At 46.4% G+C, this 14,570-nt stretch overlaps 1 long non-coding RNA gene across 2 annotated transcripts; it reads left to right on the top strand.

Annotated features, from left to right (window-relative positions):
• The first annotated feature begins 1,232 nt into the window (after positions 1-1,232).
• Positions 1,233-5,465, top strand: LOC148813535 (uncharacterized). 2 transcript variants are annotated; one of them, XR_016086201.1, is made up of 4 exons: positions 1,233-1,451; positions 3,349-3,477; positions 3,571-3,707; positions 3,816-5,465. It is a non-coding gene; the product is annotated as an uncharacterized LOC148813535 (long non-coding RNA). The 2 variants fall into 2 exon arrangements; XR_016086202.1 differs by having other exon boundaries at positions 1,248-3,477; positions 3,816-3,961; positions 4,440-5,465.
• Positions 5,466-14,570: the final 9,105 nt, after the last annotated feature.

Here is a 14,570-nt window from a genome sequence, read left to right as displayed (position 1 = left end):
ACACTCTTACTGGACACACTGTATAGACACACACACACCTGTACAGACTCTTATTGGACACACTGTATAGACACACACTCCTGTACAGACTCTTATTGGACACACTGAATAGACACACACACACTCCTGTACAGACTCTTACTGGACACACTGTATAGATACACACACACTCCTGTACAGACTCTTATTGGACACACTGTATAGACACACACACTCCTGTACAGACTCTTATTGGACACACTGTATAGACACACACACACACCTGTACAGACTCTTACTGGACACACTGTATCAACACACACACACCTGTACAGACTCTTATTGGACACACTGTATAGACACACACACACACTCCTGTACAGACTCTTACTGGACACACTGTATAGACACATACTGTACACTCCTTTACAGACTCTTATTGGACACACTGTATAGACACACACACACTCCTGTACAGACTCTTACTGGACACACTGTATAGACACACACACACTCCTGTACAGACTCTTATTGGACAGACTGTATAGACACACACACACACCTGTACAGACTCTTACTGGACACACTGTATCAACACACCAATTTACCAATATTTACTGCTTTATTTTCCCCTGTTGTGCAGCGCTGATCTGCATGTATGTTTGATTTGGAAATCCTGAAGCTCTTTTACGACCCTAAAGCATCTTTTCAATTGAAAGAGTGAATTGGAGAGAGAGAGTTGTGCTATGGTATTGTTATATTAATAAACGGGGTTACTGGAAAGTCAAGTTAGCCAGTACGATTTATTATTATTTTTATTTTTTTAACTTTTTATTAGTAAAACAAGAGGAAAAAGAGTACAAACAAGAGCGCATATAACATATCAGTTACATCGTCAGGGGTACATATTACAATGCAAATACACACTATAAAAAAGTTCAAACAGCAAATAAAGATAAGGTCCGCTCAGCTTTCATGTTTTTACATTTCGAAATCGTCTGTAAACACGCCTTTGCAGCTACTTCGAACTGTTCAAACACAGGACTCTTCCCAGATCGTTTCACTTTGTGTATACGACAACGTGCCAGTGTAAGTCCATTACAAGAGATACAAGCCAGTATTGTTTTAATGAGAATCACATGCGCTGGCGTCGCCTTAGGTACGTAAACCACATCTGTCCAATCAGGCCCAGGAATATCACCTGGACCCGCCCCCCTTGTTAGCGATTAGGCTTCCTGACGTCATAAAAGAGCGCCGGATGTTGTTCCTTCGTTGGGAATGTAGCAGGTGTGTTTGCTGTTTTGCGGTAGCGGCGGAATTTGTTCTGGCTCTTCTCTGCTGCCCTTTTCTACGACAGGCGAAGATCATAACCAGAGTCTCATGCTCAGCCGATATACCGGGTCACTCGACCTCGCTGTGGGCTTTGAAATGGGCGAGTTTCCGGCGGACGGGCGGCTGACCCGGCGTGAGCGGTGAGTATCCGGACACACGCTGACCGAGCCTCTCTAGAGCAGCACCGACACGTCCGCTTCCAAAAAGCGTCTGAAATAGTTTAGTACACGTTTCAGGGGTGTGACTGTGCGTGCTGCTCATGATAAAACATCCTTTTTTTAAGTAAGTGTTCTGCACATTGGTGGTGGTGGAGGGGAGTCCCCATTACCTGTAAAGCGCTTTGAGTGGAGTGTCCAGAAAAGTTTCCAGTTTCCAGAAAAGCGCTATATAAGTGTAAGCACTTATTATTAATTATAATTGTTATTCTCTGTGCGTTGAAGACCTTTGTTTCCAGTTTAGAGCTCCGTGATTTTAATGAGGAGCTTTTCTGACTGACTCCAGACACTGGATAATTTTGTTTAATGCCACTCTCCTGGGACAAGTGAGAAATGTTTTTTCTTTTGGAGGCAAGACATTGATTAGTCGCCTTAATATAGCGGAGATTAGTTCTGTGAGCTGACTTCAACCCTGCAGGCCTGTGTCTGTTCCCCTAGTTAATGGCAATAACGTCAATATTTATACTTCTTTGTTACAAACTGAATAAATCTTCTTATCTAATGGCTCAGTTCTGATTAGATAAAGATCACACCCACAGAAAGTGGGAGATGAGATTGTCTGATTTTACTAACTAAAAAAAGTATATGGAAATATTAAAAATGAGGAGATCCCCTGAAGAAGGCTTCACAGCTGAAATGTTGTATTCTTCTCAGCAGGGAATAATAATTACTTGTTCCTTTGCAGACTAAGCATGCTGACACAGCTCCCCACCTGAACTAAGATTAGGAGATGTTGTACTGTAACGGTTTATATGAAACATCTTAGTTTTAAACCATTTCTATTAACACATTTACAACTTATTTAAAAAACTTTGCAAGAGATGCAAGTGTAAAATTTGCATGTCCCCTTCTGAGCTTTTTGTGAGTCGCTCAATGCTTGGAGATCATTGAAGTTTGGTTCAGCACACTCTGCAGTTTCAGGCTGCGAAAGGGAGAAGCCATCTTGTCTGTGCTTGTGAGTATCACTCCCAGCTCTTAGTTACTCGAGGAGAGCTCCGCCAGCCCTGCACAGGTGCAGTGTGATTCTCTCAGCCTTGTCCCCGGTGAGTGTGACGCAGGTGTGTCCCCCCAGGTCCGGGGAGCAGAGCTCGTTGGCTTCTCACTGAAACCCCAGAGTGCCCCTTGGGTAAAGTAACTGGGGTAGTGAGTTATCTGAAACAGGGGCTGAGGGGTTGATGAAGGAGAGGAGCGAACCCGCCTCAGTCTTGGGAACTGGAGCTGAGATGTTGACCTCCTGCTCTGGTGTTCCGGCTGCGTCTTCCTCCCATCCGGAGCAGTCTGGAAGATCTGGGAGAAGCCAACAGGAAGAAACTCCTCCTGGACCTCGACTCTGGGAGGAGCCCAGCGCCTGGACCCCCCCCCTCCTGAAGCCTCATGCTGACCAGGAGGAGGAGGAGCCCAGTGCCTGGACCCCCCTGAAGACTCTGGCTGACCAGGAGGAGGAGCCCAGCACCTGAACCCCCCTGAAGACTCAGGCTGACCAGGATGAGCCCAGGGTTGTCATCAGAACCATGAAACAATGTGAAGAAGTGGGAGAGAGCCTGTGGAGAGCACGCCTGTGTTTCTCCAGGACGGGTCACCAGAACAGCAGCTCTGGGCCGGAGCAGTCGGGACTCGGTGGAGCACAGGCTGCCTTCAGGCCTGTTTATTCGGGCAACACTGTACTCTTTGTCTGTTTCTTAAACCTGAGGCCACTACGGAAGATTGCTCAAAGGATTTTTTTGTAATGAGTATCATGTGTTACTCAGTGGAGTCTCCAGGTGTTGGTTTAAAACTCTGAGCTGTCCTGTTTCTTAATAGAGATGCTGGACGTGTCCCGCAGGTTCGCTCATACAGGGACACAGTCTGGAAGTCCTGATCCCTTATGGAGTCCGTGAGATCAGGGTGATCTCTCTCAGGAGTGTCCCACCTCTGTCCTGACCAGGCACAGCTGGGATTCTGGATCAGCCAGGTAGAGAATGGAGTTTGTTCACTGTGTGTGGTTCAGGGTGATGTGTGGGGTCATGCGATGTGATTTTCCGTCTTCTTTATATTGTCTCTGCAGGCGCTGCTGTGTGGGCTGTGGTCTCTGGAGGAGCCAAGCTCAGAGCAGTCGGACTCGGGGACACAGTCACCCTGCCCTGTGACCTCAGACTCCGAGACGACACCACCTGCTTGAGAAAGCAGACCCTGTCTGTGGGGGTAATGGCTTATAAAAACCCTATACAGCAGCAGAATGACCCCTCTGACCGCAAGAAGAGATTGGACTGGTGCTGCAGGCTGTCTGATCTTCCTACTTGTGTTTTACAGGAAAGGAAGAGCCTACCCCTGACTTGAACTCTGAGCCCTGCCCAGCCTGACAGGAGATCGCAGCACGAGTGAGTCTGATCTTCACCCTGTTCTCTGCTCTCCTTCTGCATGTCTCCACTGGCTCAGTCACGGAGCAGGAGAGAGAGGTGAGTGAGGCGCACCTGTCCTGTTTATACAGTCTAGAGACACACCTGACCTGTATTTATACAGTCTAGAGGCACATGGTCTAGAGACACACCTGACCTGTGTTTATACGGTCTAGAGACGCACAGTGCAGGGACACACCTGACCTGTATTTCAAAGAAGAAGGTTGTGAGTTTGGATGTGGAAGTGATGACTGTCTGATACCCTTGAGCTCTGGGGCACAGTGGAAGCAGGTCTTGTCACCGACAGTGTTAATGACGTCTGTCTTGTTTCAGTTTAAGTGAAAGATTTGTCAAATATGCAGTTAGACAGGGCTGAGAACTACTTCAGTGTCCGGTTTATTCTGGACGTAGATTTGAGCTTTGACAGTGTAGAAATGACGATTTTGACCATATGATGTTAATCCTAATATCTGACCAAGTATGAATACGTAAATAAAGCTTTTTGTTATTGTCGTTCATCTCCGATCCTCCTCACAAGTCCACGAGATTCCCTGGAAAACACAGACAGAAGTTCGGACCAGATCAGCGGAAGTCTGCAGGAGTCACTTAATGAAGGGACCGCTTTGTACCAAAACAACTGAAAACCTGACAGAATTAATGAGGACTCCTTTTCTTGGATATTCTCTGTACTTGTTAACCACTAAACCAGACAGTCTCTCCAGTCTGTTTCCTGAATAATTAGTTCATTGGCCTATTTCCCATGCTGGGAATGCACTGGGATGGTTAGTCACTAAACCAGTCAGTCTCTTTCCTGAATATTTTTTTGTGTTGCATAGTGAGTTTACTGCTTAGTCATTGCAATGTTTAGTCACAGCCCAGTCTTTGTCCCGAATATTTACTATTTTATTCACTGTACTGGTTAGTCACTGGGATTGGTAGTCACAGTACTAAGTAATCCCTAACAGGTATTCACTGTACTGGCCTGTCAGTGTGATTGGTATTTGTTGTAATGGATAATTACTTAATCACTATACTTTGTATTCACTGTGTAACTGTAACAGATGAGCACTGTAATGATTATTCTCTGTGACCGATAGGCCCTGTACTGGGTATTCACTGTCACAGATAACTGTCTGTGTTGGAAATTCACAGTAATGGTTTACAAGATATTCCCTGAAATGGTAAGTCACTACGCTTGTTCGTGTCTTTGCTTATTTATTTTATTAAATGGTCACTGTAATGGTTGGACACTAAACCAGTCACTGTCTTTTAGGAATAATTGTCTCTTCACTCTGCTGGGTGTTCACAGAAATGGCTGCACACAAAAACGGTCACTCTGTTTTGTGAATGATTATTGTACTACATAGTCACTGTTCTGGGTATTCACTGGGATGGTGAGGGGAGTGGGGGTAGTGTCACTGGGATTGGTAGTCACTATGCTAAGTAATCACTGTAAAAGATTTACTGTAGTGGCTTGTCACTGTAATACATAATGATTCATTCACTATACCTTGTATTCACTGTGGTTTGTACTGAGTGTTCACTGAAATAAATGTCTGCACACAAATAGTCAGTCTATTTCATTAATAATTGTATTACATAGTCACTGTGCTGGGTATTCACTGGATTGGTGAGTCACTAAACCAGTGGGTCTCTCTGTGCTCACTGTAATGGTGAGAGGAGTGGGGTACCAGACAGCTGAAGCCAAAGAACATTCCTGTGTGACACTGAACATGCTCAACCGGAATCTGTGGGATCCTGATAGAGGAAAAGTCAAGAGGAAGGACAGACGCCCCAACATCGGAGCTCTCTCCCAGTCGGACACCAGGAGCCCTGATGCCCTCATCCTCTCCCATCGGCTCCATCTCTCCGGTCGTCTCGTCTGGACATCGGGCTCCAGGATCTCGGGGAAGGTTCCCTCCTCCCAGCCCGGCTCAGGCCTGAGGAGTCTGGAAGATCTGGGAGAAGCCAACAGGAAGAAACTCCTCCTGGACCTCGACTCGGGGAGGAGCCCAGCGCCTGGAGACCCAAGGGTGTCAAATTAATGAAGGTGGGGGGTGTCACCTGAATGAGGTGAGGAAGGGGAGAGAGAGCCTGTGGACAACACACCTGTGTTTCTCCAGGACGGGTCTCCAGAACAGCAGCTCTGGACCGGAGCAGTCGGGACTCGGTGGAGCACAGGCTGCCTTCAGGCATGTTTATTCCCACCAGACACAGCTCCTGCAGGAGGAACCTGACCCTGCAGGGAGGCTGTGGGACAGGTGGGGAGGGACTGGGAATGTGGGAGCTGCCCCCCGTGTTGGGAAACAGGATCAGGCAGCCAGGGGTGAAGTGGGGCAACACTGTACCAGGCTGGAGAGGGCACCCCCAGACCTGCAGGTAGAGGACAAGAGGATGTTCTTGACTGGTCAGTACAGGAGGGGCCAGGGTACCCCATCAGCACTGAAGGGCACGAGGTGCCAGGCAGGTGAGTGCAGACCAGGTGAGTCCTTCACTGGCTGTCCCTCGCAGGTGACGCTGGTCCTGCATGATCGGTGCTGATCGGACCAATCTGGGATCCACAGACTGAGGGGACAGAGCAGGAGTCGTCTTGGGGAGACATCCAGGTTGTCCTGATCTCCTGCCTGCTGGAGCCTGTGAGGATGACCATGATGACGAAGAGCTGCAGGTGACCCTGAATCAGGCTGCTCCTTAGAGACTAGCTCCTCCTAGTGGGGCTCCAGGGGGTGACCCTCAGGGCTGTGTCCTGACCTCCTGCTGTCTCTCGCCCACAAGAACCTGGTCAGTGTGCTGTTGACACTACACTCTCGAACCCGAGTCCAACACCAGCCTCCAGCACGAGCACAAGGTCAGGTTAGTCCTGTCACTCCTGTGTCACACTCAGGGCATGAACACACAACCCTACTAGTGAGAGAGGAGAACCTGCACTAACTTATGAAGTTACTAGCATTGATATTGGAGCCTGGTGAAGTAGTTATTCTTGAATTAAAATAAGTCAACTAATATTTTTACTATTAGCAGCACTATTATCGGAAGCAGTATTATTGTTTTCAGTAGCAGTACTTGTAATAGAAGCAGTGTTGCTGTTTTTTTTTCCAAGAGGACACTAGTAAGAGAAACAGTTCTACTGTTATTTTCAGCAGAAACGCTGGTGATAGAAGCAGTACTCTTGTCACCTGTATGTAATATGTATGACACCACCATCAGGACTGGCACAGAGAGCTCAGACATGACTCTGCTCTGTTAGTTGTGAAAGAATCCACACAGCTCCTCTGTGCTGAGTGATGTTGTGTAGTTATTGTACAGCTGTAATAGTTAAGGTCAGGTTTTCTCTCCATCTTGAGTGACAGGTGAACGCTGGGCTGAAGACAGATGACCAGGCACAGAGAGACTGCAGAGCCAGACTGCTGCCCTCAGACACACGAACCAGCTGTCACAGCTGTGCAGCCTACAGCAGCGTGTCCTGGGATGGAGGTGGGATGCTCTCTCCTGGCTCTTTTCCCTTTGCCATATTCCAGTAAGTCTGGCGGCTGACACTGGGAAGACCTGTATGTATGAGGATTAAACCCTCTCCTGTTTTCTCTTCCCTAATTTTCAAGGCTGTCCAGAGGCTGCCAGTGGGAAGACAGGTATGGCTGGGAGTTGGGATAGAGGCTGGTTACCCTCTCCTGTGTTTCTTTTCCTTAATTTTCCTGGATGTCCAAAAGAATTGACAGTGGGAAGATGGAGTGGAAGGGGATTCGGAATGGAGGTGGGAATCCAATTTTTTTTCCCAGCCAGTGGGAAGACCACTGTGGATTGAGTGTTGGGATGGAGGTTGATGCTCTGTCCTGGTGTTAATTTCTGTAGTCTTCCAGAATGTCCAATGGGAAGATGGGCTGTCCAGTGGCAGACAGTGGGAAGACGACGGGCTGTATGAAGATTGAACCCTCTCCTGTTTTCTTTTCCTTAACTTTCCAGGATGTCCAGGGGCAGACAGTGGAGAGACAAGTATGGCTGGGATAGAGGTTGGATGTTCTCTCCTGTAATCGTTTCCCTGATTTTCTAGGATGTCCATAAAATTGACACTGGGAAGATGGGTATGGAGGAGGAGTTGGAATGGAGGTTGATGTTCTCTCCCGTCTCTTCCCTAATTTTCCAAGATGTCCAGAGGCTGCCAGTGGGAAGACTGGTATGGTTGGGATAGAGATTGGATGCTCTCTCCTTTAATCTTTCCTACTTTTCTAGGATGTCCAGAAAATGTAAACCCTCTCCTGTATTTTCCCTTGTTTTCTAGGATGTCCAGAGGCTGCCAGTGGGAAGATGGGTATGGCTGGAAGTTGGGATAGAGGTTAGATGCTCTCTCCTGTAGTCTTTTCCCTTATTTTCTAGGATGTCCTTAAAATTGACAGTGGGAAGACGAGTATGGAAGGGGAGTTGGAATGGAGGTTGGATGCTCACTCCTCTTTTCCCTAATCTTCCAGTGTCCAGAGGCTGCCAGTGGGAAGATGGGTATGGATGAGGTGTTGGGGTTGACATTGGACTGTATTTTCCTGAATTGGCCAGAGGCTGCCAGTGGTAAGACGGGAATGGATGAAGATTGAACCCTCTTCTGTATTCTTGTTCCCTAATTTTCCAGGATGTTCTGAGGAAGACAGTGAAGACCAGTGTGGATGAAGGTTGATGCTCTGTCCTGTGTTCATTGCTGTAGTTTTCCAGAATGTCTTGAGGCTGCTAATGGGAAGATGGGTATGGCTGGGAGTTGGGATAGAGGTTGGTTACCCTCTCCTGTAATCTTTTCCCTAATTTTCCAGGATGTCCAAAATAATTGACAGTGGGAAGATGGATTTATAGGTGGGAAGATGGATTGGAGTTCAGATGCCATCTAGGATGTCCAGGAAACAGCCAGAGGCAAGACTAGTGTGGATGGAGGTTGACGCTCAGTCTTGTTCATTTCTGTAGTTTTCCAGAATGTCCAGTGGCGGACAGTGGGAAGACGGGTATGGATGAGGAGTTGGAATGGAGGTTGGAAGTTCACTCTAGTCTCTTTTCCCTAATTTCTGTAGTCCAGAGGCTTCCAGTGGGAAGATGGGTATGAAAGAGGTGTTGGGGTTGACACTGGACTCATTGGACTGTATTTTCCTAAATTGTCAAGGCTGACAGTGGGAGGACAGGTATACATGAAGATTGAACCCTCTCCTGTGTTCTTGTTCCTTAATTTTCCAGGATCTTCTGAGGAAGACAGTGGAGAGAGGGGTATGGATGTGAAGATGGAGTCGGGGTTGGGTGCTGTCTCCTGTGTTTTTTCCCTACTTTTCCATGGTGTCCAGAGAAGTCAGTGGGAACACCAGTGTGGATGGAGGTTGATGCTCAGTCCTGTGTTCATTTCTCTAGTTTTGCCAGAATGTCCAGAGGCTGACAGTGGTAGACTGGGTGACAGTGGGAAGACCAGTGTGGATGAGGAAGACAGAATGGGGGTTGATGGTCTCCTGCTCTCCGAGTTCATACACCAAAGTGTCAGGGGTCAAAGGTCAAGATGGACTCCAATGCAGGGGCAGACAGAGGGAGGACCAGTGTGGATGGAGGTTGATACTCTGTCCTGTGATCATTTCTGTAGTTTTCCCAGAAAGTCCAGTGGCTGACAGTGGGAAGATGGGTATGGATGAGGTGTTGGGTTTGACATCGGACTGTATTTTCCTTATTTTTCCAGGTTGTCCAGTGGGAAGACAGGTATGGTTGGGAGTTGGCGTGGAGGTGAGAAGCTCTTTCCTGTCTTTTTCTTCCTCCTTGTTGGTCTCTGTGACGTCTCTTGAGCTGTGTGCCTTTCTCTCAGTCCAGCTGCTTGTGCTCTGTAAAACACTACACTTCTGCAGTATTAAACAGGGCTTTTTGACTGTGGATTGCAGGTTTGATTCCAGAGGGGACACAGTCCTGTACCCCAGAGTGAGGTACTTTGCTCAGATGGACTGTTCTGATCATGGTTATCAGTGGCTGAACTGTAGGGAGTGGAGTGCTGACAATGGTGTACTCAATTCTCAAGAGTATTGTACCTTAATACACTGACACGTCTGTGTGTTGAACTTTCAACGTACTGAGCTTTGTTACTCAATGATATAGACCAGGGTGCTGAAGTCTTTCCTATATAATTCTTGAACACCCAAACCTGTGTATGTACTCGCATCTCCACTGAGCATTAATACTGGTAATCCTCACACTTGTATAAGTAACTCTCTCCTGTCCTGAGCTTTAATTCTCAATGACAGACCTGTGTGCTGAGCTATCCTGTGGACTGTGCTGTAATACTGAAACCAGGGTGCTGAACTTGTACTTAATTTAATTCTCACATTGACACACGAGTGCTGAACTCACCTTTACTGTGCTTTCATACTCAAGTGTGTACTGACCCCTCATGTGGACTGGACTATCATACTTAAACCAGTGTGGTACACCTGTGTGCAAAACTCACCTTTACTGTGCTTTTAATACTCAAACCTCTGCGCTCGGCTCTCACCTGGACTCCACTAAAATACTTATTAAACCACTGTGCTGATCCCTAACTTGTGAGTGAGCTTTAATATTCAGCGACGTGTATGCTGAACCTTCATCTGTAGTGTACTTCAATACTCAAATCTGTGTGCTACCCTGTGAGAGTTAATACTTACTGACACACCTGTGTGCTTCAATCTCGCCTTCTTATAGCTTTTTTTAATGCTCAAATCTGGTGAGTAAACCCTCACCTGGACTGTACTAAACTACTTAAACCAGGGTGCTGAACTCTCCCTTGTACTGAACTGGAATACTCAGTGATGCACCAGTTTGTCGAACCTTCACCTGCAGTGTACTTGAGTACTCAAGTCTGTGTGCTGAGCTGTCAACTGTACTATTAGAGTACCCAGCCCTGTGTGCTGAACTGTACTGTGTTGTAATGCTCAGACTTGTACTGAACTTCAATATTCACTGACATGCCTCTATGCTGAACCTTGTAGTGAACTCAAGATTGTACTGCGCTTCAATACTCAGTGACACCAGTATGGTGAACTTTCACCTGCCGTTTTCTCTAATACTCGAATCTGTGTGCTACACTCTTGCCTTTACTGGGGTTTAATACTTAATGACACGTCTGTATAATTTGCTTTCACCGTTTTTAATTTAATGTTTTAATACTCAAATCTGTGTGGTCAGCTCTCACCTGGACACTACTAAAAATAACTGGTACTTTTTTCTGTTTTAATACTGAAACCTGTGTTCTGAACTCTCGTCTGCAGTGAGCTTTAATACAAAACTGTGCTTCATTGTCGTCTGTAATGAGTGATAATACTCAAACCAGTACACTAAATTCTAGCCTTTTCTGTGCTTTAATACTCAAATCTGTGTTCAGCTCTCACTTGGACTGTACTAAACTACTTCAAGCAGTGTGCTGATCCCTTGCTTGTACTGAAATTTAATACTCACTGACACAACTGTCTGTTGAACCTTCACCTGCAGTGTTGTAATACCCAGATGTTTATGCTAAACTGGCAGCTGTCCTATTGGGATACTCAGCCCTGTGTGATGAACTGTAACCTGTACTGTGTTGTAATAGAGATGTGGACTCACAGCAGACTGGTACTATTTTGCTCTGCTCAGAGTTGTGTACTGGCCTTCAATGGTGAAAACTGCCCAGTTCATCACTGGGGTTGCCCTCCCTACTCTACTGGACACTTTTGACAGACGGGGCTTGAGGAAAGCTTTAGGCATCATCAAAGACCCCACACACCCCAGCTACAGCCTCTATGACCCTCTACCATCTGGACAACGGTACCGGAGCATTCGGGCCTGGACTACCAGACTGGGAGACAGGGCGGGGGTAAAAACTATCGAACTACTGAACTCCCAGCCTCTCTCACTCTCCTCTCAGCTAGGAGCTGAGCCTCACCTTCTCTTACCACAAACCCAAACACACCTTCCATGTCAGAAAGCTCCCTCCCCATCATTTCTATCCTTTTATTTCATTCTGTTGTATCTTTTTGCTCACTGCTTGTTGTCTTTCTTTTAATATACAATTGTATTGTTTATTTTTTTTGTACTGCTTATCATCCAAGAGCTAGCTAAATAGCATTTTGTTATCCCTTATACCTGTATGCGAGTATAATGACAAACATGACTTGAATCCTCCGTGTTAAACCAGTAGGCTGACCTTTTGACCTGCAGTGATCTTTATAATACTCACGGCAGGGTGCTGAACTCTCATCATCTTTTCTTTTTAAACAGGTGGACTGGACTCTAATAGTGTGGCTGGACTCTCACTTGTAGCTGAGCTGTAATCCACAGAGACATGGCTGTAGCCTGAACCTTCATCTGTAAGTTACTTTAATAGTTGAGTCTGTGTGCTACACTCACCTTCACTCGGTTTCAGTACTCAATGACACACCTGTGTGCTTTACTCTCACTTGATTATAATTATAATTACTCAAATGTGTGCTCCCCTCTTACCTGGACTGTACTAAACTACTTCACCCTGTGTGTTGAACTCTCCCTTGTACTGGATGTTAAATCTCAGTGACACAGCTGTTTGTTGAGCCCTCACCTGCAGTGTTTTAATAGTCAGATCTGTGGAATGAGCTGTACTGGGCCAATGCTCAGCCCTGTGTCCTGTACTGTTGTAAGACTGAGCCGAGTGTGTTGAACTCTCACCTGTATTCTGTAATACTCAGCCCTGTGTACTGTACTGTGCTGTAATACATGGACTGCTGTACTGAACTGTGATTGTACACTGTTGTAACAGTCTTCCTCTCTCCTGTAGTTCACTGTAACATTCAGACTTTAGTCTGGAACTGTCACCTGTAATCTAGTGTCATACCCTGACTTGTCTACTGTACTGTTGTCACCTGTAGTGTTTTGTAATATCCTGCCATGTGTACGGATTTACAATGTAATAACCCCCTCGTGTACCAAACTATCACCTGTAATCTATTGTAATTCCCTGACTTGTCTACTGTACTGTGATGTCAACTGTATGGTGTTGTAATACCCAGCCATGTGTACTGTCCTATAATGTAATAACCAGTTCAGTGTACCACTCACCTGTGCTAATAGTCAGACATCTGTATGCTGTTGTCATGTTAAATGTTTCCTAGATTGTTGTATTACTCAGCCCTGTGTGGTGTAGGGGGATGTGAATGGTCACTTGTATTGTTGTAGGACCCAGCTCTGTCTGCTGTATGACAGTGTAATAAACATACCGGTGTGTCAAACTGTCCCCTGTGCTCTAGTGTAATACTCAGTCCTGTGTGCTGTACTCTCATGTTAATTGTTACCTATATTGTAGTAATACCTAGACCTGTAGTGTACGGTGATGTGAACTGTCACTTGTACTGTTGTAATGCCCTCTGTGTTGTACGATAGTGTAATGAGAGCAGTAGGCCAAACTGTCGCCTGTAATCTAGTGTGAGATCCTGATCTCTCTTGTACTGTGATGTCACCTGTATGGTGCTGTAATACCAGCCATGTGTACTGTACTATACTGTAATAACCTGTTCAGTGTACCAAACTGTTACCTGTACTCTCGTGTGATCCGCAGCCCTGGGTACTGTGGTGTTATGTTAAATGTTACTTGTCTTGTAATACCCAGACCTCTGTACTGTATGGGGATGTGAACTGTTACTTGAGTGATGTAAGAGTCAGCTCTGTTGTATGATGGTGTAAGTAGAGCAGTGTGCCAAACTGTCACCTGTAATCTAGTGTAATACCCTGACTTGTCACCTGTATTGTGTTGTAATAGACTGCCATGTGAACTATACTACACAATAACAACCTGACCTCTCTACTGGTCAATGTGGACTCTTGTACTGTGTATGAACCCTGGGCCCTCTCTCTAGTAATCTAATGTAATACTCATAGTTAATACAAAGTGTTACTAATACACTACTGTAACCTTTAGCCTTGTCTATCATGTGCACTGTTATCTCTATTGTGCTTTAAGAGTGGAAGTTGTGGACTGTAGTACTTGACCCAGAAGCCCAACAGCTCCTCTGTCCTATTCAGCTCACTGTTGTGTATCTGCAGGTGGACTCTCACCTGTACTGTATTGTAACATTCCTGCCTCTGCCCTGTTCTCTTTTAAAAATGGTTGACCTGTGTCCTGAGCTCTTACTAGTGTTGGTGTAACCTCCCCCTGTGACCACACACACCAGTATGGTGCCATCATGGACGAAGTTGGGGGTTGATCTTCTTCCTCTAGTGAGCTCAAGTTCTTAAAGATGGACCCAAGTTGGTGCTGAACTGTCTTGTGTTCTGTTAGACTGGGCTGAACCTCGCCCTCAAGTTCAGAACTGCCGTATCCTGAATTAACAGAGGTAAGCTGAGGGGAGGTTATTGTACACGTGTGTGCGTGTGTGCGTGCGTGTGTGTGTGTGTGTGTGCATCAGTGGCTGTAGTCCTGCTCTACTCCTGGGCTGTGCTTGGCGTTTGTGGGCTTCACAGGAGGTAGGTCTGGTTTGGGAAATGTAGCCTCTGTCATCCTGAGTTGTGCACAAACATGCTCCCCCTGTAGCTGAAGGCCAAGAGAGCTGCCTGCCCTGGGCCTCGGGTCAGTAAGTCGAGGTGAGTGAGGATATTAATCCAGCTGCTGCCTGTGCTCATGAGAGACAGGGGGAGAGCTGGAGTTCCTCAGTGCTCAAGAGTAAAGAGGTGAAACCCCTGGGCCAGGACC

The sequence above is a fragment of the Atractosteus spatula genome (genome assembly GCF_055471065.1).
Source record: "Atractosteus spatula isolate fAtrSpa1 chromosome 10 unlocalized genomic scaffold, fAtrSpa1.hap1 SUPER_10_unloc_1, whole genome shotgun sequence".
NCBI lineage: Eukaryota > Metazoa > Chordata > Actinopteri > Semionotiformes > Lepisosteidae > Atractosteus > Atractosteus spatula.
This window is presented reverse-complemented; position numbering and strand designations above follow the sequence as displayed.